This window comes from Rhinolophus sinicus, chromosome 17 (genome assembly GCF_057876585.1).
Source record: "Rhinolophus sinicus isolate RSI-liver-muscle chromosome 17, RSI-T2T, whole genome shotgun sequence".
Classification (NCBI taxonomy): Eukaryota; Metazoa; Chordata; class Mammalia; order Chiroptera; family Rhinolophidae; genus Rhinolophus; species Rhinolophus sinicus.
This window is the reverse complement of record NC_142517.1, coordinates 88,091,237-88,118,711: the sequence shown is the minus strand read 5'-3', so window position 1 is coordinate 88,118,711 and position 27,475 is coordinate 88,091,237. Positions and strand designations below refer to the sequence as shown.

General features: G+C 34.1%; 1 pseudogene; it reads left to right on the top strand.

Annotated features, from left to right (window-relative positions):
• The window catches only part of LOC109454632 (large ribosomal subunit protein uL30 pseudogene), a 59,979-nt pseudogene extending 32,877 nt beyond the window's left edge, over positions 1-27,102 (top strand).
• The last annotated feature ends 373 nt before the right edge of the window (positions 27,103-27,475 follow it).

The window sequence follows — 27,475 nt, the reverse complement described above, 5'->3', positions numbered from 1 at the left end:
GAGGATGTGGAAAAGTCACAGAAACCAATCTATAGGAGTTCCTAACGGTTAAAGCTCAACAGCTGTTCAACAATTTAAGCAACACATAATGAAACAACAGTACTGATTATAACCCTTAGAATAAAATAAACATCCATGTATAGTGATATAAATAATTAAATGAATAAATGGAAGAGAAGAGACAGGTCCTTCTTACAGAAGACAATTAATGTAGGATTAAGGGAAATGGAAAATCAGTCAAAATAACTCAATATTTTTCTTCAGAGAAGTACCACCAATAGGAGCTTAAATTAGTAGGCAGTTTGAAGAGCAATGGTATATTAGCATAGTTTTAAAAGATCTGTCTCAGATATTTATTAATTTCAAATGGAAAACAGTAAGTTTACCATGGAAGAACATTAACCAAGTGGTCAAGGTTAACAACACCAGTAATAAGACATATTAACATTATGTACTCCCTCATGTGATACACTGAAAAGGACATGTCACTTTTGTGGTTCTGTGTGTGTGTGTGTGTGTGTGTGTGTGTGTGTGTGTACCCGCGTGCATATTTTATACATACACACACACACACACACACACACACACACACACACACACACAGGAGTGCCAAAACAGTCTATACGAGTGGACACTTTGGTCAACGTCGCTCAAGCAGTAGTTCGCTATAATTAGAAGTGTCTGGAATTACAACAGGTGGTTACCATCAGCGTCCAGAAACTTCTGATTACACTGATGGTAACCACTTAGAGCACTGCGTCTTGTAATTGCAGAAGTCAAACAACTTGTATTCATCTTTTATTATCAATATATATTGAGTATAAAAATTTGAATAGTTTTTTCCTTTCTTAAAATGTATATACAATTGTTTGTCTATATATATAATATAACATGTAATATATATGTATATACATATATATATATATATACATATATATATATATATAATATATATATTCTCAATCTTATCATGAGACAACACCACAGAAATTCAATTTGAAAAAAATTCCACAAAATAGTTGACCACTATTCTTTAAAGTATTAATATGTTGAAAGATATTAGAGAACTGAGGAACTGTCACAGACAGTAGTAGACTAAGGAAAAATGACAACTAAATGTAATATGGGAACCTGGATCAGACCTTTGAACAGAAAAAGGACATCAGTATAAAAACTGGTACAACTGCATAAAGACTGCAGTTTCCTTAGTCGTACAATATCAATGTTAATTTCATAGTTTTAATGATTATGCAATGGTTATGCAAGTTGTTAGCATTAGGGAAAGCTGAGTGAACAGTGCACAAGAACCCTGTACTATTTGTGCAATTATTCTATAAGTCTAAAATTATTTCAGCATAAATAATCAAAAACTCATAGGCAAGAAAGCATGAAATGTATTGAAAGACCTATGAAGTTTGTCAGAGTTGCATTATGAGTGTGAGCTGGAAAGTATAAATAAATTAAGATGAAGAATTAAGCAAAGACCAGATTATACAAAGATAAACTATAAAATACACAAAAATATATGTGGAGAGAAATATATCATACACTCAGAAATGAGAAAGTATTCAGGGAGGTTTGAAGGGAATTAGCACGGTAAAATTTGCATTTTAGAAAGTGTACATTTGCTGAAATTTAGAAAATAATATAGAAAGTGCCAAGCATGATAATCCAGAACCAATTAGGAAGGAAGGTCACATAGGTGGGAGCAATATTGTCAGGATGGAGAGAACAAGATGGATTTTAGGACTATTTTGCAGTACAATACAAAAACATTTGATTATTAAGATAAAGCAAAGTGAAAGGCAAGGAGCTGACATTACACCCAACATTCCTACTTTAGAAGCCTTAGACATTTTAATGTGAGCTGAAAATAATTATTTAATAAGCAACTGAAAAATTGCCAAGTAACTTAAATGACATATACCTTTCCATCTAGAGACAAGACTTTATTCCCTCTCAGATATCCCTCTTTCGCGAAGCTAAGCTCTATTTATAAAGTGATAACCCAAGGTGTGATTTACAGTGTCATGAGACAGACTAGAGTGGATACCATGTGCAAGAAAAAAAATTACACCTGGGGAGAAATATGGATTAGTGTTTAAGAGTCTTGGCCCTACAGATAAACAAGGCTCTCAGCCTAATTCATCCACCTACTTCATTTTTTTATCTGTAGTAAGTTTCTCTCTCCACTATATGTTTCCTTTTTCATATCTATAAAATGAGGATAATTAGTGTAACTACTCTTAGTTGTGTGAGGGTTAAATATATGTAAAGGGTTTAGATCAGTGAACAGAGCATACTTGAAGTAAACGGAATTTATTCATACTAACGTTTTTATTGTTGACTTTGCTCTGTTTACCAATCTTCCTCCTTTCAGAAGGGGCCAATTAGTTTAAGTGCCTGCTCATTCTCAATAGTTTGACTGCAGGAGGGAGAGATAAAGAGGACAGTCTTCGTGTCCCCATGTGGTTATTTATCTCCATCCCAGACTGCACAGGAAATAATGAATTACATTAAAAACAGTGAAGTTAGTCATATAAGTATTATGCATATATGCAGAAATTACTGATATATAACATGGTAAAATTTTCTAACAGACTATTTTTGATAATATATGTAATAATATAGTCTAATAAAAATTCAAACAACATGGAAGGTAAAATGTCTCTAAACTCCAGGTGTGATTTTAAGGATAGGATGAAGCGCAGATAATATTTGTTACACATATTACTTGGTAATAAAAAGTATAGATTTTTTGGTCACACTATTCTTTTTATTCCAGATACATGAGGAGATATGCTTCCCTAAGTAAAAGAAGGTTACAGAAGTAGTCACACAATTAGGGAAAAATATTAGGCTTTGGATATTTATTTTGGGATGCTTGAGCATATGAGAATGCAAGTATTGGGGCAGTAGTTGAACGGGCAAGTCTAAAGATCAGGATAATAAATTAGGTCAGAGATATAGATATGGAATACATGATATATAGAATAATGTCAGAAATAACACAGAAGGCAAACCTAAACTAAATGGTATTAATTACCCCAGAGGACTGTATGCGACCCAAGTGCATTGCTAATCATACATAGAAATAATGATTTTATAGAATCAACGTTGTATCAGAGTGGTGTTATAAAGAAATTCCATTTTTTTGCATTTTTTCAATTATTTATTAAACATTTAATCAGAAATCATAAGCTCATGGGATATAATGGCAATTTATACCCATATTAATAGTTTGTGTCAAAAATTGGAAATTCAATAAAACTCAGGTTATCATTCAACATTAATTTAAATGAAATGGCTCAAAATCTGACCAACATAGGGAATATCTATACCGGGGTGTCAAAAAAATGTATACAAGTGGACACTTTCGTCAACGTTGCTAAAGCAGTATTTCGCCATAATCAGAAGAGTCTGGACACTGATGGCAACCACTTTGAGCACCTCTTGTAATTGCAGAAGTCAAATGTGACTTGTATTCATCTTTTGTTGTTGGTATATATTGAGGATTATAATTTTAATAGTTTTCCTTTCTTAAAATGTGTATACATTTTTTTGGCACCCTCTGTATTTTCCCAGTACAGAATATTTTATATTACTTTATATCAGTGATTTTAAAGGTCAATTTTTATCTTCCATAAGCCTAATCATAAGTATATATTATATAACTTATATGTATTAATATATAGATAGATAGGTCTATATATTAAACATTATATTACCCATACCAAGAAGACCTATTTTTTCAGGATACTCATCGAGTTTTCTTTCTGTAGCTCAATGATATTTTTTTCTGGTCAACTGATGTTCTGTAGGATTCTGCTTCTTGGGGAGCCTACATCATTTGGTTTATATTTTAGATTTGTAGAGCAAACGTTTCCTTATATCTTTCTCTTGTCCAGGTTTCACCTGCTTACTGGGCATTGTCAAGGCAGATAGAGCCTGAAAGGATCTTTATGAAAAATTACCAATCAGGAGAATAAGACTCTAGGAGATCAGAGGTCTGAAAACTAAAATGTTTGGGATAAGACTATTACTACCTGATCATAACAGGTAACTCTGAATTGAGTTCTGCAATATTCAGCTGTAGATAAGACAACATTTCTGATTATTTCTAATATCAGAAGTTAGAAAATTTCCCACTGCCTAGGGTTAAATGAACCTTTAATTATTTTTCTCCAAATTACATTAGATTCTAGGTTTTTTCACTGAAGCTTATAGAAATGAAGTTCCAGACAAGTATATAGTTTTTACTTCTGGTGTCTAAAGGAAATAACATTTTGAAAAACATTAAAAATAAACTTTACTATATTTTGTTAATATTACCCTCAGTTAATATTTATAGTGGGAGTCTTTGAGGTAAATTATTTGAAAATACTGATAGATATAAGATAAGATTCGTTGCTCACTAATGTATAGCCTGTGCCCTGAGCAGAATTGCTTTCTGAAAACATAGTCAAAAAATAGTACCGTGATCTGGAGATCATATTTAGTTATGCCACAAATTATATCATTGGTATAGTTAGAAACTATGGTGATTACCCCCAAAATCTCCATGGTGTTCTATGTGTTTTCTCAGTTAGAGTTTCTTGATGTTCTTTATCTATATGCATCCTATAAATAAAAAGGTGTCAGAGCCAGAACTATATATTAAATCCCCACAGGACACCACAAGATCAAGGTTTACAGAGCCTTAATCTTATCATGGTTGCCAGCAACAGGAGCTGCCGTAGACTGTGTCCTCTGAACCAGGCTATGTGAGAGTTTCACACTGATATTTCTGAAAGGCAAATCTGATCATATCACTCCTATGTAAAAATCTTCCAATTCTCCTGATAACTGTCAGGATCAAGTGTAAACTCTTAACATGGCCTACCTACAAGACATTTCACAATATGGTTCCCAGTCACCCCTTCTCCATTCTTCCTTCTGCCTTCCATTCGAGACTAGAGATATGCTTAAATACTTCCAAATCACTAAACAATACTTCGTTATTATCTTTCTAAACTTTTGGCCTTTGAATTTGCTATTTGCTTTGTCTGTATTATTCTACCCCTATTCTTGCCTAGGAATGTTCTACTTTGATATTTCACCACTCATACAATATTAAAAGTGCTTGTTTACATACACCTGAAACCTATGTAACTTTACTAACAGTTGTCTCCCCAATAAACTTTAATTTTTTAAAAAAGTACTTGTTTACAAGTCTGTACCCCATCTGAGACAAGAACACTATCTTTGCTTCACAGTTTCGATTTTGTTTGTTGTGCTAGCACTGTGCCTAGTAAAACACTTAGAAAGTTCTTTTTTTAAACGTATTTTACGTATTTTAACCATTTTAATTGTAAAATATAACATAGAAAACTGCATATCAAGTATTATAGAGCAAGTATCTTTTAATTACCATCTAGCTCAAGAAATAGGACTTTGCCAGCTATCTCAGAAGGCTGACACATGTCCTATCCCAATCCTAAAATTAACACTATGCTGACTTTTATGGTAATCCCTTCCTCACAAGTACTTGTTGAATGCCTTGATATGTGAAGGAATTAATGAAATGACTGTCTCCCCTGTAGAGACCCCAGACCCTCTCAGAATGCCATTGATTACATTCCTATCTGCCCATCCCTAAACTTGTGCTGGCTGCATCTCAAACCAGGTATATTATTTCATTCCTAGGATAAATCATCACTCCCGGATCACAACAAATAGTAGAGGTGGGTGGGAAATTCTTCAGTAATTTATCACAACCAAACAGCTTTCTTTGTCATTATTTAAAGCTATATACCTTGAAAGCTATTGAGATTGCATAACTTTTGACCTTCCGGAAATCTGAGGGCATACTGTAATATACAATCTGCTCTTACTTAGTCCATCATCACTTTAAAAGTCGCTGATTATTAGGGTGGCCAGATGGCTCAGTTGGTTAGAGCATGAGCTCGTACCAGTTCAATTCCCATTTGGGATGGTGGGCTACCCCACTGCAACTAAAGATTGAAAACGGCAACTGGACTTGGAGCTGAGCTGCACTCTCCACAACTAGATTGAAGGACAATGACTTGGAGCTGATGGGCCCTGGAGAAACACACTGTTCCCCAATATCCAACATTCCCCAATAAAAATAAGTAAATAAATAAATATATATATATATATATATATATATATATATATATATATATATATATATAAAGTCACTGCTTATTTCAATAGGGTAAAAAAGTTATTTTCTTTCCTTAGAAAGTTATTTTTGTATAAATTCTTTGCAACACAAACTTTGAGATAGAGAGTTGCATGCAGGAAGTATACTGGGCAGTGCTCTAGAGAACATAACTAGAAGAGAATAAGAGAAACAGTAATGGGCAGAGGGAGACGTTGAAATATGATACAGTTTCAACAGAATTTCAGCTAATCACACAGGGAGCTCTGGTTGGGCTGATCCTTCAGAATGGTCTCAAGTTGAAGAAGAGGGTCTAGGTCTCTGCACCCTTTCATCAACCAAACACGCTTTTAGACTTCCCATGAATAAAATGGTAACTTTGGGAAAGGCAGCACTATTCTGCTAAGGACAGTTTTAGAATAGAAGTTGACAGCGTATCTTCAGCAGCTACAAGTCTCAAGCATCATGCTAGAAATTTTTCCAGATGGAGCAAACACACTACATGAAGCAAGTTTATCTGAGAAGCATGGGCAGACTAATAAATATTGAAGTAGCTACCCACTTCCCTCCTTCAAGGCTGAGGCACTCATTCTTCCAAGTGCCATAAGCCATGGCAATTCAGGCATAAACATTTTACTTGGCATAGGCCATTATTTTATCCATGTTTCCAGTACCACGTTAGCACCATCTCATGGGGCCCTTGCCCAGGTGTTAAGTCCTGTTTCATGAAACAGTGCTGCATTTGTATTCTATTGCTGCAATGCCAAATCTCCAAAACTTAAGTGGCTTTAAAAATACACATTTAACACATTTATTATCTTATAGTTATGGAGGGCAGAATTCTGAAATTGTTCTTATTGAGTTAAAAACCAAGGTGTCACCAGAGAGGAGTTACTTCTGGAGTCTCTAGATTAAAGGCATTTTCTTGCCTTTCCAGCTCGTGGAGGCTACCCCAGTCCTTTGGCTTCTGGCCTCCTTCTTCCATCTTTAAAGTGAGTAATGGCAGGTTGAATCCAACCTACATGGCATCACTCTGAGTCATTCCATAGTCACATTTTTTCTGACTCACATTTTACTTTCCTCTTCCAATGTTAAGAGCCCTATAATTATATTGGAACAACGCAGAGGATACAGAATAATCTCCCTATTTTAAGGTTAGCATGTTAGCAACTTGAATTCTGTTTTCTAATTTAATTCTCCTGTGCAATGTAAGGCAAAAAAATAAATAAGTAAATAAATAAAAATACTGCTTCCAGAGATTAAGAAATGAACATCCACGGGGTTGGGGAGGACATTATTCTTCTTTCCACAACTACTAACATATATTAAAACAAACAAAACCTCTCCCTTTGACCCTTCTTAATCCAGCCCCCTCAGGATCCATATAGTTGACCCTTGAACAACATGGGGTGTGTGTGTGTGTAGATTTCCCGTGCAAAAATCTACATATAACTAACTACAGCTGGCCCTCTGCATAAGCAGATTCCCAACAATGGAGCTGACCCTTGAACCAAACGGGTTTGAGCTGTGCGTGTCAATTGAAAAAAATCATGCAGTTCAAACACATATATTTCAGGGGTAAATTGTATATCCTCCTAGTTCCCAGTAACTTTTGGTTACCCTCTACAGCTTTCTTTTTTTTTTTTTTTTTTTTTGAGGGGTGGGTATTCCTTTTCCTCCCTTTATGCTCTCAGCACTGCTCCAGCTGGGCTATGATGTGACCACCTGAGTTATTGTATTATGGTGATTCAGAGTGGAAGTGGGAATAGATGCAGAGAGTGTTGTCTCAACGGCTTGTGGGGTCTCAGCTCCCGCTCCCCACCTAAGAACACAGGACATGGTGAGGCCAAAAAGGAACACCCACAGAGCCATAGGTAGGGGAGTCATACCACTATATTCTCGCTGGCAGCTGGGTTGGAGACACAGGAAGCAGGAGCCACACTGTCCGCAACCTGCCATCCTAACTGCAGTCCGCGCTTGCTAGCTCAGCCACCATCTTCTTGCTAGCCCCCATTTCCTGCTAGCATAGCCACGACAGTTATATTAGTGGCCAATGGCTCAAGGGTTACAGCTGATGGCCAACTAGCCACAGCTGATAGCCATCCAATCACAGTTGATGGCCACTTACTACCTGAGCCAGCACCTTTCCACGTGAGGCCGAGAGCCTGGAAACTGCACTCCTGGCTCTGTCCCCACAGTAATGGTGGAACGCTAGCATTTTAAAAAGGCAATGGGCCACTTCCAAAGGCTCCCCTGTGTTAAAGGGATCTGAAAATCCAAGATTTTTAGGTTCATTGATCCCATTGTCTTCACAGGGTTCACATGCCTTTCCAATTAGGGCCTTAACCGTAGCATAAACACATTTACAGAGCTGAGAATTTGAACTTTTCTGAAGCTCACTAACCTTATAATTAAATTATGGGTCTCATGCATAGCTGTTTTTGCCCTTCAGAGATGAAAATAACTTTATGCTGCTTAGAAGGTCATCTGGCTTTCACACTTCACCTAAATTGGTGATTAATCATCCCCAGCCTTTAAATTATAGCCCCAATGTATCAGTAGTATCTATCAAAAATGTAGTAAATTCAAGGTTCTTATAATACTAATCTCTGAATTCTCAGATGCCTGAGATATTGCAATGGTCAGTGCATTTCTTTCCACCATTATTCTATCCCAGTTAAACACTAGTGGAAAATTTACCATTTCACTAAGACAGCATCCCAGGTGTTACATAGCGTCAGTGATGCAGTCCTCATTGTCAGTCATACAGGAGGAAATACGATTCAAAATCCCATTTTAGTATGTGATTTCTAGTTTGGATCATTTCTGATACAAACAATCTTACATAAGTTTCCCCAATGACGCACCCTTTCTATCTCAGAGGTTTAGGCTCAGGAGATCTATTGGGGAGCACTTCTGATTGCAAAAACTCAGAGGGAGTAGGGGAAATAGGATTGGACAAAGGGTGAAGTTGAAAGTCAGTACCTTTGTGTCACAAGCCACTGGTGATTCCATGAGCAGCTCCCGAGTTAGGATAACCCTTAAGACTAATTCCAACTCAAACAAAGGGGCTGGGCTTTTATACCCTGCATTGAGCAGTCAGTCAATGGATATCAGCTGCTTATAGGAAGAAGGCATATTGCGCTCCAGCCTGGAGAAGAACTCAGCTGTGAGTTGTCAACAGCTAACATTCCTTGAAACTGGGAGAATGAATGTCCACATCTGAAGAGAGAATCTGGTTGGCTCACCACAGCCTCCACTGCAATTATTTTTCTCTCCCTTTCATGGATGTCTCTAGCTTTATTTTCACCAATACCTACTCCTAAGATTCCTTTTGCAAAGCACTTCTGAGTTTCTGTTTTATATAGCATTAAAATGTTATGCTACGTTTTATTCAAGGATTGTCTGTGTGCAATTTAATTACCTATTAAATTAAATATGATGAATGGGAATACACTGACCTCTGGGCAATATCCAATAACTGATGCTATGCTGTAGATTAGATAGACAATAATAATAGCTACTTTCTGTCAGGTACAGTGAGCTATTGAATGCCTGTTATATGTCAGGCACCATTCCAGGCATTTGGATTTTATCAATGAACCCAACTGATATATTAATAGATCCTTGCAGGCCAGGTGTGGTATTAACATGGAACCAATAGCTAATAAACATTTGATATGATACAAAAAATGTAAATTATATAATCCACTTCCTCCTGTTTAAAATTACAATCTACCTTACCCATCTTCACTCTTATTTTTTTTTAATTTTGTCCATTCCATTACACTTAATGAACAAAATTTTAAAAAAATGAGTGAGTGAAGATGGGTAAGGTAGATTGTAATTTTAAACAGGAGGAAGTGATAGGAATCAATGAAAAATAACATAAGAAAAAAAGTTGAAGAGGGTATTGGAATTAGTCATGAACGTTCTTATCTTAGGGAAAAGAATCTTAAACAGAAACAAAAAAAATTGGCTTTCAAAATGGTCCTATATCAGGAATATGCCTATTAGATTAAAGGAAGAATAAGAAGGCCAGTGTGGCTGAACTAGAATGAAAAGTAGGGAGAGCAGAAGGTGACATAAAAAAAGTAATGGGTACTATATCGTATTAAGCATTGTAGACCATTGTGAGATCTTGTCTTTGACTTTGAATGAAATTGGGTACTACTGCAAGGTTAAAGAAGATCATAACAGAATTAAATAGTTAAAAGGTAAAAAACAGTTCTTATAGAGAAGGAGGCAACAGTGAAAACGAGACCTATTAAGAGACTAAATTAAACTATTTGAGTATGTATTTAATGGAACCAGGGGGTTCAGATTCCAGAGCCACAGAATTTCCTGAAAGATTGGGTATGTGGTGTGAGAAAATTATAGGGATTGAGATCTGAGTAACCGGAAGGATGAAGCTTCTATCAACGGATATGGAAAAGGCTACACACAGATGGAGCAGGATTTGGGGGGAAGATCACACATAACATATCGAATATTCCAGTTTTGTGATTTCTAATAATATCCAACTTGAAAGTAGTTGGCTAGGTGTACATCTGTAGTTTGTGAAAGTAGAAACTACACATCTAACTACATCTGTAGTTAGAAAGTAGTCTGGGCTATAGATATAAATCTGAGTCCTCATATATAAATAGTATTTAATGCCAAGAGACTGTATAAGACCACCAAGGGTTATCTTTTGACCCAGCAATTTCACTCCTAGGTATTTATCCCAAGAAATGCAAACACTAATTTGAAAAGATATAGGCACCCATACATTCACTGCAGAGTTATTTACAGTAGCCAAGATACGGAAGCAAACTAGGTGCCCATCAATAGGTGGATTGGATAAAGAAATTGTGATATATATATTTGCAACAACACGGATAGACCTAGAGGGTATTATGCTAAGTGAAATAAGTTAGACTGAGAAAGACAAATACTATATGATCTCACTTCTATGTGGAATCTAAAGAACAAAATTAACGAACAAACAAAACAGAAACAGACCAATAGATGCAGAGAACAAACTGATGGTTACTAGATGGAAAGGGTGCAAGGAGGCTAGGTGAAAAACTTGAAGGGTTTAATATATAGTACAAATTGATAGTAACAGGAGAGTCATGGGGATGTAAATTACAGTATAGTGAATATAGTCAATAGTATAGTAAAAATCTGACTCTATATATATATAGTCTATATGTATAGTGTCAGATGGGTAGCAGACTTATTGTGGGGATCACTTCATAAATTATATAAATGTCTAATCATTTTGCTGTACACCTGAAACTAATATAAAATAATATTGACTGTCAACTGTAATTTTAAAAAAAATTGTCACGGGAACGTGTAGTGCAGCATGAGGAATATAGAATGTTCTAACTATGTACAGTGTTGGGTGGGTAGTAGACTTGTTGGGGTTGTCACTTTGTGAGTTATGTAAATATGTAATCACTATGTTGTTTTGTACATCTGAAACTAATTTTAAAAATGGAGCAAAAAAATCACCAAGGGAGTGAATGCAAATTTAAAAGAGGACCAAATTTAGAAGTTAAACCTGGGCAACATCCATACTAAGATATGAACAAGAAATAAAGAAAAGAGGGTATCCACCAGATCATATATTGTCCTGTAAGCCAAATAAAAAGTGAATGGAGTAGTTAGCTGTGATAATGCTGGTTAATTTTAGACTGAGAAATGACAATTAACTCTTGGGTTCCGCTCCATATAAGTCTAAAACAGATAACTTGCATTGTCTTGAATCCTCAAAACAACACTAGTATTTACTACTATATTTATTTTACAGATATAAATTTTAATCTCAAATTACTTAAGTCATTACCCAGATAAGTAGTAGGTTATAGAGCTGTATTCCATAGACTACAAAGTCCATACTCATCCCACTCAAATATGGGTAATTATTATTATTTTTTCAGTAGTGTCATTGAAAACAAAATAATCTTTCCATGTGTCACCAATAAGAGTTCAAGACATAGGATGTTGTCTGATAATACCAGTTAGTTTATATGTATGACCTTTAGGATTACCAGTCTCCAGTTTTTCTAATCTTCAGATTTACCTAATCAGAATTTTTTTTCCAGTATAATTTTGGTTACTGAACATATTTCTCGACTAGTATATCTATCACCTAATTTAATGCTTATATACACAAATATGATTTCTTTGTGTTTTCTTCAAGTTTCTATTTTCCTTCAGTCCTCAATTGTTTACCCAGATAGAGTCACTATTGCTAGAAAACTTGGAGTCATTTTCAAATTCCTTAATCTTTAAATCTAATTGATTACTACATTTGAAAAATATATCATTTCCTCTCTATAAATACCATATTGCTCATGTATTATTACATTTTTCCTCAGGACTGTTACACTAGCTTCCCTTGGCTTCTCTTCCCAACAATCGTCTGCTGCATTATAGGCAACATTATCATGCAAACACAAGTAATCGTGTTAGTTTCTTGCCCAAAGACCTTTAGTGACTTCATGTTGTCAATAATAATTCAGATTACTTAACACATTATGAAAGATCTTTTCCAATCTGTCCCCAAGATTTTCCACTTCTATCTCCCTCTACTCTATTTACCCCATTTACCGATGCTCATGGTTAGCTACATAAAAGCCTCCTTATTTCTCTCCTACCACAAAAACACACATATTCTATGCAATTCTTAAGTCACACCTTAGGAGGTATCTACTCTAAAAGTCTTCCTTTACTCTCCATGCAGAAAGATCTGTTTTATTTCTTCTGTGGCCCTAGCTTTGTAACGGTATTTATCACACTTAATGTAATGAGTTGTTCAATAACTGATTCTTCTTTGTGGACAGGGATCACATCACATTTATTTTGCACCAGTCCCCCTGACTTCCTTACAACCCCAAAATGCATGGCACAGTGCTACCTGGTGACTACTAATGATTTGTTAATTGAATTAATGAGGAGATAGCCCTTGCATGAAAGGAGCTTCAAATCCAGTAAGATAGTGTATTTCTTCTTAATGTCTTCATAATAGAGTCCCCCAATTTTTTAAAGATATACCTTATTTAAACTTTAATATAGTATTTAATATAGTATCCATCTCACTGATTTTGTTGTTCTGATAGTAGAAATGTCTTCAGATGCATTTTTGTGTCTATCTCTTCCATGTATAATATTCTATTTCACATGATTGCTTTGTTAAAATTTTACTTCTGTAACCTCTCAGAACAGCTTTAATATGTGGAACCATCAATTTTTATTTGGGGCTAAAACTTTATTTCAGGAACTGTTCTAACTTAAGTCACTCATTTTTTCTAGTTCCTCCATATTTGATGATTAAGTAAAAGACATTTTTACATTTAAATTGTGTAATAAATGTCTGAAACAGTTAGATAACAAAATGCCAAAGGATTTTTCCAAGGAAACTCTGTGTTACAAATCTTGCTATTATGGTTTCTTTCAGAAGAGCTCGTTTGTTTTAAACATTTCTGTTATTTTTAAACTCAGAAAAAATTGAAACAGTTACTTACATTTATTATAAAACACTTAACAGAATGCCTAGCATATTCATATTCAATTTTAAAGCCAGGGTTTTTGTTTTCACAAATGAACCTTTACCAGATTATGAGTATTATTTTTACTTTTAATTCTGTTTGTTTATTTGCATTGGTATAGTCAGCAGTTAAGTGTTCTTTGGTTGTAGGCAGCTCTCTTGTACATAACGAGAATTTATTGAAATGCTAATGATTAGCTGGAAGACTAAAAAGAATGTGATGAAAATAAAAAGAAATTAAGGAATGTACGGGTGTCTGGACATTAGCCACTGGAGCTTTGCATCAGAAACCACTACTGAAATGAAGTAGCTCTAAACATTCTTCTAACCATTGCATTATTCAACTCATGTGTCTTGATCTAGAAAAGTTGGTAGGATTGGCTTGTCATAGATTATGAGCCCATTCCTTGGTTAAGAAAGAGCAGTAAACATTCACATACCATCTACAGACACTGTTTGCCACTAAATAAATAAACAGACAAACAACCAAATAAACAAATTAAAAAAACAGCAATTGGGACCAGAAGTTGGATGAGTTAATTCTGACTGATCTAAAATAAACATCGTCTACAACAGAAGTTAACTTTAAAGAAAATGTTTGAGTTTAATATATTTTCTTAATTTACTAAAATATAGATTGCCAACTGTGCTATTTTATCTCAATGAATCAAGGTATAACACATAGTGCAAAATTATACTAAATTTGTTTAACCTGATATGGTCTTTAAAATATTTAGAGATGCTAGATGGACATTTGAAAAACATATTCCTTATAGGAGTATAAATATTGTATGCAGAGGATGAGATGATGGAATAGGAGTCATAATATCCATTTTCACGGCATCAACTATAATTTATAACTCCAAGACTTCTCAATTTGCATCTTTAGACCAACCCTCTTCCCTTTGGTTTAAATTAAAACCAAATTTGGACCAAATGCTTCCTGTTATCTTCACTGGACTATAACACAGGAACACAAATTCAGTCTGTTGAAACTGAATGTTTTCCCCATCCATTCCTCTTTCCCAAACCTGCTCTTCTCCAAAGGTTTTTATTGATTAAATGATTTCTCTCTTAAACAGAATAGGATTAGATATGCTGTTGTAAGAAATAATCTTTGTTATCCCAGTAAATTAATACAATCAGTTTTGTTTGTTTGTTTGTTTGTTTGTTTGTTTGTTTGTTTTAACTCTTTTCACCATGTAATGAGGATCAGGCATGTTTCCTCAGAAGTTCTCTCATAGGGACCTATGAAACCAGCTACAACAATCTTGTAGCCAAACCATTTAGAATAAATAGATTCCAAATTGCCATGGGAGAGACAAAATGGCTTGTGGATTGTGTGGAAAGTTTCTAAAAGCTAGGCCTGGACATGGCTTTTATTCCTGCCACCCATATGATGGGCTAAAAGTCAGTCACATGATACAAGGGAGACTGAAAAATGTATTTATGTGCCCCCCCCAAAAAAAACATGGTGAGCTGAATAAAAAGGTACTGTCTTTATTGATCCATCATTTTATCTAGCTGCCCAAACAAGAAATCTGAGGGTTATTAAGGTTTTCTTCTTCCTTACACCCTACTTCTAATTATTCAGTTAGTCCTCTTCATTTATCTCACTAATATCTCTTGAACCTACTCATTTGTTCCTTTATCATCATTGGTCCAAGTCTTTATCAAGCCTCTCTAAGGTTACTGCAACAGATTAAGTTAGTCTCCTCTGATGACAAAGCGATCTTTCCAAATTAAAAATTCAACTGAAAAACCACTTCTTCATTAAAATTCTTCAATGTCTTCCAATATTTTTCAGGCTACTGTGCAAACTTCTTAGCATGCCATATATGAACTCTGATTAAATCCTCACTCTCTACCCTCATCTTCATTATTCTGCAGAAAAATAAGACTTTATCTATGTTTTCACATGTGCTTGCTCTTTTGCATGGGTCACCCTTTAATGACTCTTTAAGTCTTACTGATGCTGTAGGAATCCACATCACTTCTTCCCAAGTGTCCTTCCTAATCTGGGTACTGCATTTGATCCCCCATTTCATTTGCTCCCACAAAATGTTACAAGTGTCTACTTTCCTCATAGCATTCATTACACTTCATTTTAATTATCTCTTTATTATCTATCTCCCTGCAAGTAGAGAGTAAATATTTTAGACTAATTATTATGTGTTCCTCATCTTTGCATTCTTAATTGCTTGATACATAGTGGGGATTCAGTAAATGTTTATTTGGTAATAATATATTTTGAGTCAAATTTGTTTTTATGCATGTGGCCCCTTTATCTCTGCAAACTTCATTATGACATATTTATGTATACTGATTACATAGGTTTACATAGCCAGCTTAAACTTCTCCCAATATTTTGTAGCCTACTGTTTGGATGGGTAGAAAAAGTCAAGTAGTTTTGTTATCACTCTTAATAAGAGGGTTCTTATCCACTCCCAAAAATATTTCCCCAAAAGAAAAGTATGGGAGTGATGCTAATAGGAAAAAAGACAATTTTAGAATCCTCATATAGGGGGTATCATGTAGTATTTACGTATATGACATGGATTTTAGTAATGGTTTCATGAATGTACATTTATCTCCAGACTCATCAAATTATGTACATTAAATATATGTATATGTATATGTGTGTGTGTGTGTGTGTGTGTGTGTGTGTGTGTATATATATATATATATATATATATATATCTTCTTGTATGTGAATCATACTTCAATGAAGTGGTTAAAAAGAAAAAAAAGGAAAAAAAGAATGAAAGAAAATGAAAGCAACAAATATCCTAATGGTCTGATGTTTTATCCAATTTACTATTACCAAGTTTTATTTTGCATTTTGCTTTGTTTGATTTCTCCTGTTGATGCATGAGAACAAATGGGAAAGAATAACAGAAGGCCAGAAGTCTGGCTTGTAAAGGTTTCTGAATCTTTGTAATCCTCTCATTTCTAATCACATTCCTTTCCATAGACATGAGGGATTGTAAATACCTTTTTATTAATTTTTCCAATTACTTTAGTGTTTTATTATGTGTAATTTATAGTGTTAAGAATAACCACATTGATAAATTTTAGGGATATTTAATTCACTGCATTATCAAAAACATATTTTAAATAAGTACATATCTGAAACAATTTGGTAATTAATCCAAACCCCTTATTTGACAACAGAGAATTCAAAAAGTCACACGGGACCTATAATATAAGCTATAGTATGCTGGAAGTGATGGATAGACCCACAGGGCTGCTAAGTTATGCAAGATCAAATTAGGCAGGCTGAAGCCCCTGGGACCACATACAAGACCCTGGCTAGAATCTAGGTCCCTGGGCCTCAGTTGAGACTCTATTGAGTGTTTTTATTCTACCAGAAGTTCTCTAGGTTATAAAATCTAAACTCTGCTCAATTAAAAACTAACATCACATAAACATATTCCATACCCAAGATAACCATTCCTGCCTTGAAACTCAATAATATCCAAAGTAGTAGAGCTTTTTCTTTATGAGCTTAGTTTCTGGAATTTGTATTAAAAAAATAATGGTAACTTTTTAAAATATTTCTAAAAATAAAATCTTATTGTCATATTGAATATGCTAATTTAATCTTTATACACCCTTCCAAGAATGCTGAACTATTTCTTTCCACCATGTTGACAGCCTTAAAAACCTCTGCAATACACAATAGTATAATACTTCTTATATAAACCATTTTGATACTTTAAATTCAAGAATGCCATTTGAAGTATGTGCCAGATTTGTAACTATGAAATTTCATTTCATATTTCATGAAGCATAAAGTTAATATCTGAATATTAAATGATAAGTAGACTTTAACTGTCATTTAGCAAAATCAGTAGTCTAAAATATTTGCATTTTATATGGTCAACAAAGATCTCTGAAGGTGATCCAGGGCATGGGTCTAATGCAGAACTGATCTAGTTATAGGTGAGAGATTATCCTACTTTAAAATCCAAATTCTGTCATCAAATTACCAACAATGCTTTTTTTTCTAAGGTGGCCTTTAAGCGAATAACACAACAGAAAGACAATTAAAGATAGTCATAGTCTATTATCATTGCCTTTGGTTCTGCTAATGAGTTCTGTGACTTGTTTCAGAATCAAAATGCTACTCCTGTGAAAGCTTATCAACCTAAGTAAGTGAGTCTTTATCACTTTGCCCTTAAATAGCTAGTGTTCTGCGCCTTTGAGTTTGGGGAGCAGTGCTAAAAGAAACTCTTTATAAAAGAGCTATTAGTCTTGTGCAGTCTAGGATTTGACAGCTCATGAAGTTACGCAGACCATTACATTACCAACGTCATTTCCAATTCCTTAGGCATCTCCTCCAGCACTTCTGGAGAAATACCTCAACGTGTTTTTTTGTTTGTTTTGTTTTGTTTTGTTTTGCTTTCTTTCTTCTCTCTCTCTCTCTCTCTCTCTCTCTCTCTCTCTCTCTCTCTCTCTCTCCCTCCCTTCCTCCCTCCCCCTTCCTTTCTCTCTCCCCCCTCTCATGCTACTAACCTACATGAGATTATTGAATGAAACTATATGCTCTTTGTTTTGAATTTTTTCTCCTAAATGCCTGTTTTCCAACATTGTATGATAATGGCTTATTAATATTTTAGGTGGGCAAAAACAATATAAATAGAAAAAAATTAACTTGCTTTTGCAAAGAAATCAATTACATGTATTGAAATAAAATTGAAGAATTATAATCATGCATGTAGCATTGTTATTATTGGTAATTAAAATATGTAAATAAGAAGTGTCTGAGCTTCTAGAAAGGAATGAACTAGGCATGGAAGCAAGATTTGAATATGAGCATTTTTCAAAAGGACAAATAGCCTGAGTGTAGTTTTATAAGATGCCAGTGTCTGACAATACGTATATTTAACATCGTATTATTTTTAGTACTTTCACGTGTATTTCTAATCTAGAATTCATCTATAGACTGTCCCTTAAATTTAAATTAAAAGAAAGAGAGGCAGCACTACATTTCCTATTTTATATTTGAATTTTCTTTGTTTGGTGATATCACTTATCAGAACATCTAAGATGCAGTAGAAAATGGTATTCTCACCACTGTCTGTTGTATTATTTAACTGTGCTTTTTAGTTCACTGATCCTAACTTTACCCTTGAAATTTTACGTAGTTTTTTTTTTTTTTTTAAAGAGAAATTGGATATTTGTTTCTACTACAGGGTGAACTTTCCTATAGACAATGTTATATTTCTAAGGTACTGAAACCAACAATGCCCAGTTACATGTTATATACATTACAGATGTAAAAGTGTCACAGGAAATGTGGAAACTAACTCAAGCCAAATTATACAGTAGCTAAACGGCTCTCTTTCTTTTCTGTTTTTCCTCATTCTCCCTCTGCCTGATGCCAAATATTTCATCTCAGAATTTTCAAAGCTGTTGGGAGTATACTTTAAGAACTGCATGGGAAAAAAGAGGGGAAGCAAAACTGTTGGGAAATCAATGCCTTGCAAGTTCCTATATTATGGCTAAATACTATGCGGCTTTACATATCATGTATGCTGGGATGGTGAAAGTCACAGATTCAGAAAGACTGCTCTGCACTGTATCTTATTTACATTCCAAGTTCTTGTGGTTTGTTTGTTTGTTTTATTGTGGTAAGAATAGATAATGAGATCAATTTTCTTCTCACATTTTTAAATTTACAGTGCAGTATTCTTAACTATCAGATAATATCATATTGCAGATTTCTAGAACTTGCATAACTGAAGCTTTATACGTGTAGAACAGCAGTTCCTCAAATTAGAAGCCTGTGAAAATACTATTACTGTAATGTAGGAGAATTTAACCCTCTTAGAGTATTCAGGAATCTGACTAAAATGGCCTCATGGTCCAAAGAGATGATCTCAGATAGTGGAATTTTACGCAGTCCCAGTTGGGGCGAGGTGTTCATTTGTAATTCTCCCCTTGCAGGTTACTCGACTTATTATCTTCCCTTAAATGACCCTCCTTTAATTTTTACACCTTGGATTCTTATTTCATGGATCAAGGATTAGTGATATCTTTGCCTCCAAGCTCTTCTGTTGGCAAGAAGAAATGTCTGCTATCTATGACAAACCCCAAAGAGAAGGAAAAAATCAATCAGAATGTCTTCAGAGAAGCAAAGTCCCCATGATTGTATTCATTTTCTAAAATTATATTTTGTTTTCAAAAATTATCAAGATACATTGATATATTATTATCATATAATTATGGCTCTCATGGAGTTTAAAAATAAAATCAGTATGTCCTTAATAAATTCCATATATATATATATATATATATATATATATATATATATATATACAGTGCAGTATTCTTAACTATAAGAATGTATATATATGGAATTTATATGTAAAAATATCAACTAAAAGATTAGCAAGAATAAACGATTTTAGTTTATCTAGAAATCTTCTGGTAAGTATGTTTAATCATTCATGATACTTTAATTTTGTAATTTTCTGTGTATTTATATTCAAATATGTGAAGAAAAATTAAAAGGAGATTATATCTGAGACATTTCAAATTTGACACATGGATGTCTACATTTTTTTCTTAGAAAACTTTAATTCCAACAAGCCAGTTAAAAAATCTAGAATAAAACTGTGTTTCTTCCATGTGTTTGGAAAGCAAATTTATTAAAAATATTTCATAAGTTCCTTCATATGTTGAAATTGGAGGGAAATACTTTTTGAAAGGTGATTCAGAATGCTTAGATTGATTAATTGGTAGGCACCCTGAATCTATTTTGGTTACATTTATATTTAATAAATTATTTCAGGAAAAAGTTAAAATAACCTATTTTCTAACTGATAAATATGCTTAAAATAGCTGAGGAGATCTTATAAAGATTACTTTTGTGTTTTAATTAAACTAACACGACTTGTCTATCTGATCAATGCATCTCTAATGATTATCTCTTTGGCATCATTTTGTGAATTTCTTTTAAGGAAATCTAACAGAGACTCTGTGTTTTAATGCAAACTTGGTTCTGGAGTATAACTATTGAAGTATATTTGACAATATATGCAAATACACAAACAAATAACCAAATGAGTAAAACAGAGGCTATTGATTCTGAGATTGCTCCAGCAAAACAGTCAGCCACCATTACTTGTACTTGGTAGAGACTCAAAAACAGGCACAGGAGTGGGAAAACTTTACAGTCAGGAAAAGGAAGGCTTCAGGTGTGGCAGTTTTCCTGGGGAAGCCTGTAGGTGGACTAATTAGAAGTGAAATCAGCCAATCCTCTGTGAATGGTTTAGACTGCATATTTGGCTTTCTCTGTTTGGTCCTAAATTGGAAGCAGCAACAAAAATTGGGGAAGCTGTCAGTTATTAATCAAGTCCTGCCCATTCTGGGCCAATTGTTCCAGAAGTTATTCTTTAACTTCCTGGATTGTCACTAGAGATATCAACCTGAGCAAGCTGGCTTCCTGGGTTATTTATTATAGATAAGTATGCTGCTTTCCTGGGCAGGTTGCTACAGGTTGTGGGTAAAAGTTATATTTCTATATATGATCTGGTTATTGTTCATTTGTATATTTAGTCTGTGTTAATCAAAACTTCATTAAAAGAAAGAGATTGGATTAAACGACCCACACTAAGATTCTGTGACCTCCTTTTATGAATACAGAGAGCATTGATCTGAAGCTCTCATTAACTCATAGATCAATGGCAAATATAAAAGAAAATGACTCATTTTCCTTCATATAAAGATTAAATTATTATTCAAAGCCTATTTATTTAAACAAAATTTATTTTACCAAACATCTGAACTACTCAACATTGACAAGTGTGTTTTTTTTTTCTTTTTTTCCCACCGCTGACCTCCGAAGTAGCAAACATTATATAATAAAGGTCTGTACTAATTGTGAGAAGTTTTGAATTGTTTCTTAAGCACATTTGTAAAAAAATCCAAGTAAGTGGAACAAAGTGTTTATGTTTTGAGTCATTTATTTAGTATGTACTGTATGAAAAACATTGTGTACACAACAATGAATAAAGCAAAAAAGGTGTCTGCTCTCAGAAGGACTACATTCTAATGGTGAAAGACAGGTTAATTATTAGGTTGGTACAAAAATAATTGTGGTTTAAAGGTTAAAAATAAATGTAAAAACCGCAATTACTTTTGCACCAACCTAATAAATGAAGTCTGTCGTACAGGAGGTCCGTGCAGTGATGACTAGTCTGTTTCTCTAAAAGTTAAGAAACAGTGTTTATAAATTGCAAAATGAAAAATTTTAGGTATATTTAATTTATTCTGACCAAAAAGTCAGTTTGATTTTTGTTAACATGTGGCTTTAGGATTCCTTTTGTATGAAGTTTATGTGGCTCTATTAATTAAGAAATTTTAAAGTGAAAGTAATATAATTCCAAACTACAAGTATTTTAAATAGTAAAGATCTTCATTTTCTCATATGAGATGAAGTCTGGAAACTGCAATTCCTTGTTGTTTTACTCAGTGGATGGACAACTTTGTTAAGAATCCAGCTTTTTCTATTTTTCCCTTATGTCTTCCATACGGAAGTGTGGCCGATACAGTAGCAGATGGTTCACTCAGCACGGATTTCAAGCACTGTTTTCTTGCTTTCCTCCATTATGGAGGCTGGGAAGAAAACAACTCACTTTCGCAGACTCTTTTCCCATGAAAAGCACCCCTATAGAAATGTATTTTGTCTTTTCATGCCATCACCATGCCTCTTCATTCCTCCTTCCTCTTTTAAATGTTTTTACATAGACTTGTCGACACAGCAGCTGGGACTGGAACAGCCATCCTACAGTAATAGAGAAAGGCCACGGGAATTCAAGAAATCCTGTTCTTGATATCCTTGCTCTTGATAACCTGCTGTCCTGAAACCAGCAAACAACAACTTTCAGACTTTTTGTTCAGTGAGAAAAGTAAAACTTTAAATTTGTTTAACCCTCTATTTCTGTTCCTTACGATGATATGAAATAAAGATAAGGTTCCTCTTTTTTTACAGTATGCCCCTCTTCATGGTGACAAAATGGCCGCAGCAGTTCCAGAATCACAGGGAGACATAACATTATTCAGGAAAAAAGAGAGAATATATCCTTGTGCATCTCTCTTATAGTGAGAACAATCTCTTGCAAAAGTTTACCAGTGAAGTTTCTCTCAGGTCTCATTGATTAGTAGTACTTGGTCACGTGATAATATATAAACTATCTACTGACAAAAGGAACACCAAGATGATTAGATTGAATCCCTGGAGCTGGAAATAGGGTCACCATTCTTGATTTCACGGCCTTGCAGAGGATGGACACAAGAGTAATAATGGGCTTCTGTAAGCAGGAAAAAACAGAATATATGTGTTTAAGCAAATGGCAATACTTTTTTTCTTACATTTAGAATATAGAATCTCTAACAATAAGGCTAATAAATTCTGTTAAGATAGAGCATAGTGCTAAGGCCACATTAAACTTGATATAATAAGAACACTGGTAACCACTAAATAGTTGTCTGTGCCTACAGTTTAGTGGTTACCAGAGGGAAAGCGGGGAGGAGGGTGGAAGAAGAGAGTAAAGGGGATCAAATATATGGTGATGGAAGGAGAACTGACTCTGGGTGGTGAACACATAATGCAATATATATATATGATGTATTATCGAATTATATCCTTGAAACCTATGTAGTTTTGTTGAGCATCATCACCCAATATATTTTAATAAATAAAATAAAATACATAAAATAAAATACATATATTCTCATTCTTGAAAGATAGGCATACAATGTTAAGAAAAGAAAAAAGAAAGAGAGGCTGAGTTGTTTTGAATATGACAAATTCGTTTGAAAAGTTGAAGTCATTGAACAAGTCCAAAGATTTGATGTCTCATTCTCAAATTTCTCTTCAGTTAAACTAGAATGTCTATTTAAAAAAACATACAGAGCGAGAAAGAGAGAGAGAGAGAGAGAGAGAGAGAGAGAGAGAGAAGGTAGGAGGGAAGGGAAGAAAGATTTCCCACTTCACCTTTACAATGATAACTTTTGTTTTGTTTTGTTTTTGTTTTTTTTGGAGTTTTGACTTCCTGTTATGATTTCCTTTGATTGATGAAATTGCAGGGGGAAAAATTGATAATCCACTGAATTGCATTACCTCCAAACTCCCTTCCAAAATGAACCTTCTATAGTTCTTAAATCCCTAAAATAATCTGAATTGTTTCTCAGAGTGATTTTTTTTTCTTATTTTTGTACTCATATGATGTAAGATTTTATATTTTAGGCAAACTCACAAAGTTAGCACCATTCTGAAGAACTATACCAGTATGTGAAAGTTCCTGGATAAGTATTTAGAAATCAGGTGCAAATTTGTGCTGGATATACTCATATATGAGTAAAATATTCAATTTAGTCTGAATTACAGGAGCAGGTTCTGACTAATGACACCAGTAAGCTATTATACATCATTTTTATTTCAAAGTAGTGATAGTCTTCAAACAATCACTATATAAACCAATTTTTATACTTTACCCCCAAAAAAGTACAACTATTTTTTTTCTTGAAACATCGATGCCCAGTGACTGGTAACAGTATAATTTATACCATTGGTCTTCTTATGAAACTTTAGTCCTAATTTGTCAGCTTACTCAGCTTTGCTTTTCAGAGCTGTGCAATAAATTACAATAGATGTTCAGTACATTAATCAATTTGACATTTGTCCTGGACAAATATAGTCGAAGAAAAATTGATAAGACTTTTAGGTGTTTAATGTATTCATAATACAAATATATATGTATAATCATTGATATATTTCTAGACTTCTATGCTCTAAAAATATTTTCCCTTAATAAACATAGTGTGTTTAATAGAGATTTGATAAACAATGGAGAAGAAATAACACAAAATGGAGGTTAAGTTTTAAATCCAATAATTCATAATATATTTATTACATATTTCCATATTACACAAGAAAGAAATATATTTTATTATAGAAAATATGGAAAGGTAGATAGATGAAAAACACATTATTTGAAGTCCATTCACTAGCATAATTTTTCAAGATTCTCTTGTAGCTTTGTTTTTCACGGAAATGATTTTCTTTTTATTTCCCTACATATGATCATTATATTTGTGTGTGTGTGTGTGTGTGTGTGTGTGTGTGTGTGTGTGTGTTTGTGTGCATTTAGTAATTAGTAAAGTTGCTTATTAAACATTGTATTTCTAGCTCTGTGCTGCACTCTGGAAGCACATGATATGTTTGCAGTACCCTATCTGCTTTGAAGTGGCGAGGCCATGTGACTTGGCCAATGTCATATGGGAGAAAATTACGTGTGCCAATTTCTGGTGCAAATTTTAAAAGCCATTGTTTTACCAGGTTTTCTTCCTGGTGGTGCAGACCTGGTGAAAGAATGTATCTGAATGAAGCCTGTTAGCCTGAGTCTCGGATGAAAAAATAAGAGCTCCCTTGATGACTTACAATTATACCTACAGCACAAGTGAAAATTTAATATTTATTGTGTTGGGAACACAAAATTTGGAGACAGTTTGTTGTGAGATCACAGCAGAGCCTGTTCTGACTGACATATAGTGTCCTACTTTTTTATCTTAGCATCAGGACCAAGGCAATTGTTCTGTTACATAAACTCTTCATTAAAAAAATACTACCTCTAACATAATTAACTTAAAAATTATCTTATTATTGAAAACAATATTCTTTGACTCATTTAGTGATGTCCTTTTTAAAGATTTTGCTGGTTTGACATGAAAAATGCTAACTCATTTAAATTAATTGTGATTTTCTTTTAAGATTGTTCTAAACTATATCGTCCTATGGTTTCATGGCCTTTATGCACACTTCCCTAAATAACTTAATTTTCAGCTTTGAATTTATGTTAATATCTGATAAAATTTTTATATCAATATTATTTCTTCTATGCCATTTTTCTAGTAAGAGTTTTATGTTCAGCAATTTTAAGGTGGGCTTTAGAAAGCTTTGCTTTTGCACACCTAATCACTGTGACTTAGAATAAATTGCATTTCAAGTTCACTTATGTGTTCAAAGAAATAACCTCCCTGTATGACATTGCAAATTCTATGGACATTAATCCTAAAAATTGACTGTCTCTTAAAAAAAAAACACAAAAAAAAAACTAGATATGTGAAGATAAAGTATCTCCTTAAAATAAGGTAGATGATAAATGCAAGGTAGAATAAGCAAGATGTTATTAATCACAGTGTAATCTGTATTGACCTATCTTATATGAACTTCAGAGATATTAGAAATAAATTAAGTCTCCTGTTATTGGAATCCTTGAAATTGATGCTAAATGGCTCACAAACACAGTGATCTTCATCAATTATCTAATGATTCGGTTTATAAATTAACAATCTTAAAAGCATAAAGAACATGTTAATCCACAACAAAGCTTAATTTCTCTATTTATAAAGTAAAATTAATAATAGTACATATCTCCAAGCACGATTTTTAGAATTTTGTATAGTGATGCAAGTTAGGACTTAGCATCGTTCCTGAGGTAGAATAAGTTTGGATCTCCTGAGAAAGTGTTTTCCCTGTTATTGCTCAGTTTTAACTTTAATGTCTACTGTAACTTATTTTTCTTCATGGCTATATTTACATGGAACTTCCTCCAGAGTTCTTTAAAAATAGTTATTTTCTTTAGGATTCCCATTAGTGATCATTTGTAAAGATGGCTAGAACAAGTCTTCCCAATGTACGTCCTCGTGCCATTACTTGCGTTTTTCCATCCTTGAGTCTAGACTCATCTTGTGTTTGGCTTGAAACGACAGTGACAGAGTGTGGCAGAAGTGCAGGGAGTCTAAACCAAGGCCTACAGAAGAGGTATGACTTGCTCTTTTCGGCTAGTGTTATGTTCTCATTGTGTCTTTCCCTCCCACCCCAATTCATATGTTGATGTCCTAACTTCCAGTACCTCAGATCAGATAGTGACTATATTTGGAGATAAAAACTTTTAAAAAGGTAATTAAGGTTAAATGAGGGCATATGGACGGTCCCTCATCCAGCCTGACTGGTATCCTTATAAGAAGAGAAAATTTGCACATGTGAAAATGGACACTTGAGCTGTGCATACACAGAGGAAAGGCCATGTGAGTATACAGTGAGACGGTGGCTATCTGCAAGCCAAGGACAGAGACCTCAGAAGAAGCTAAACTGGCCAACACCTTGATCTTAGATTTCTAGCCTTCAGAAATGTTAGGAAAAAAAATTCTGGTTTTCAAATGATACTCTGTTGTACTAGGTTATGGCAACCCTAGTAAACCAATGCAACTAACCTGTGGGAATATCCGACCACCTGGAGTAGGTGAACCATTTCAGCCGGGGTCCCTTAGACCAACCAGCCTCCTGGTCAAATTCCAGATGATTTCAGAAATCCATTCACCATAATACAGTACAAATTGCTTATATACAGAATAAGCCAATAAAATGGTGGTTGTTTTAAGTCTTGAGGTAGTTTATTAAGCAATAATTTACAAACGAGATATTTTATTAGGGATATAAAGCATCATTTTTGGTTCCCTGAGCTGAGCCTCACATTTAATAACTATTTTTTCAAACGACAAATATTTGTTGAACACTAACTATATGCCAGACACTGAAGTCATAAAGCCAAAGCTACAAGATTAAAATCTTAACCAACAGATTCTGAGTAATTTGCAAACTTCTCTATTTTCTGCTATTTCATCTGCTACCTATTAATATTTTTGTAATGGGTGAATTACCCCAACGTACATTCTCAAAAAGCATATGTGTGTGTGTG